Source organism: Acanthisitta chloris, unplaced genomic scaffold (assembly GCF_000695815.1).
Source record: "Acanthisitta chloris isolate BGI_N310 unplaced genomic scaffold, ASM69581v1 scaffold473, whole genome shotgun sequence".
Taxonomy (NCBI): domain Eukaryota; kingdom Metazoa; phylum Chordata; class Aves; order Passeriformes; family Acanthisittidae; genus Acanthisitta; species Acanthisitta chloris.
In genome coordinates, this window is record NW_008666343.1 from 106374 (window position 1) to 108916 (window position 2543).

Sequence of the window (2543 nt, forward strand, 5' to 3'; positions counted from 1 at the left end):
TAATTAGAGGCTATTACATTTTCTAGCTCTTGATCTGTTGCTGCAGTGGATGAGTCCTGATAAGCTGGTGTGCAGCAGCACCGGCACTCTCTTTCCTTCCTTTCTTTTAAAATTCAAAATAATATTACAGAATGACAGAATGAATCATAGAATCACAGATTATTTTGTTCCAACTCTCCTCCTGTGGGCAGGGACACCTTTTACTAGACCAGATTGCTCAGAGCTCCATCCAAAATGAAATGCCACTCTAAACTTGAATGCATGGAAATTGCAGGGCTGAGTATGGGAAAAGCCCTTCCAGTAAATGTCAGTGTCATCCTGGTGAGTGTCCCAGGCACTTCCCCTGTGTTCTGTGCTCACCTGTGGCTGTCACATCAGCCACCCCTGCAGCACCCAGCATTAACCACTGACCTTGTTAGCAAGGGTTAGCACTGCTGATAGACCCAGAGCATAGATAGAGCTGCGGCAACAGCCCTGCTGCTCTTTCTCTTTGCAAGTGCAAAGCAGCAGGTATCCTGGCTTAACCCATTGTTTTTTGCAGGGTTCTTGCATCCCAGAGGGATGTAATGCTAAAGCCATAATCAATTTCATTGTAATGTCTTCACTTGAAAAAAATTAAAAATTAGATGAATCAGTGAAATAATCTCACACAGCTAGTGCACACATGAGAAGAATTAGATAAATGGTGAGTAAATGCCTTGAGACATAAGGTCCCATGGTGGTGTGACGGGGTGAGATTCCATCAGGATGTGCTGGGTGGTCCTTGTGGAGATGACCAGATTCACATTGGTGATATTAATTTACTGCATTGGTAATAAAAACTATCAGCTTGTGCAGCTTTTCCTATTGGTTTTATCCTTTCCTTGTTCTGGGCTAAATTTTAGCTGGACTCAGTGTGCTCTGCCTCTGTGTAGGCAGAGTCTGCTGTAAGGAAGGAAAATCCTCACTTCACCATGGCACACTGTCATGGGACAGGTCAGAGTAAAGGAGACAAATCACATTTCCTGCAGATTTGAGTATTTCCTTTATTTCTAGTATTTCACTGTTTTGTCTAGAGATATATCTTGAAGGTTTTTTGTGTTAGCTACCACTGGAGCATGATGAGGAGCTAAGGCTCAGTTTTGCAGACACTGGCCACCTACCTTAGCAGACCAGGTGACCCTGGGGGCTTTTGGTGTCTCAAAAGATGGCCCAGGGGAGGTTTCACCATCGATTTAAACCTGAGCCATCCCTGAAGATCAAGGTGCAGCTCTGTTGTCCTTTTTTTTAAGTAGTGCCTTCTGAAAGGACCTGGATGCATATTCAGGATGGGGATGGACCCCCAGTACAGGGTCGGCACCCCACTACACACCAGTGTACCATGAGGACCTGGTGGCTATGGGTACAGGGTGGACCTGGAGCCACAGCAGGTTTGGGTGGCTCAGGTTTAATCTTTGCAATGCAATGAGGAACACTGAGCACAAAAATCTCCTGACAGCGGGGAGATGTAGGTTGGTTGGGTGATACGGTTTATATAATTAAGTAACTCCCTTTCTAGCTGACTCCCTAGAGGTATACTCTGCTCTGGCCCACTGCATGAGCTCAAATATATTATTAATAATAAGAGCTTCTGTTTGCATCCTGCTCTGCTACAGCTGTCCTGTTCAACCTTGAGGAACACCATCACAGCAACTTTGCCCAGGCCCTGAAACTCAGCTTCTGCCTCCTGCTGAGGAGCTTGTAGAAACAGTCCTTTGGGATCTTGGGTGTAGAAAAGCTCTCTTCCATATCAGTGCTCAGGGCAAGGACTAGACCACCCTCTACCAAAGGCTCTTCTCATTGCCCCAGTTAGAACCATAATAACTAGAAAGGCAATAGATGTTGGGTCAGACTCCAATGCTTTGGCAGATGATGTGTCCCATAGTGCAGACGTGGGTGTCCTGGCTCTCAGCAGGCTCTTATCAGCCATCCTTTGTACCTCTGCACCTTGTCTGCCTGGGCTGAAGTCCCCACACAGGCTCCAGCAGCACATGCTGAGCTGCACCCCAGGTCCATACAGCCACTCGTACTGTGCTGATGTTGTCCTTCAAAAAATACTGATTATATTAGAAAAGAAAGTAGAAAAGGGATGCACAGCCCTTCCCTGTAAAGGAGAACTGAATTTTTTTGCACAACCCCTCATATGACCCCTCTCCGTCCCATGCCTCAGTCTCCCTGTCTCTGGGACAGGGCTGTTTGGAGGCTGAACCCTTCTTGACTCTGCAGAGCTGAGTTACACACTGATTTGGGCTGCAAGGGATGTCTGGGGCTCTCTGACCCAAACTCTGCTTTAAGCAGGTTCAATCTCCGATCTAAATCCAAGCTCACACTTAAATCAGGTGGCTCGGTGTTTCCCCAGCTGAATTTTCAGTTTCGCTGGGGTTTTAGTGGAGACAACAAGCTCTCTGTGACCCGTGCCTGATCACCCTCCCGTTAGAAACTCTCTCCTAATATTTAACGAGATTTCTCCCCAGCTCGTGCCCTGCTGCCCCTTGCCCCGGCGCCGGGAGCAGCTCGGCTCCATC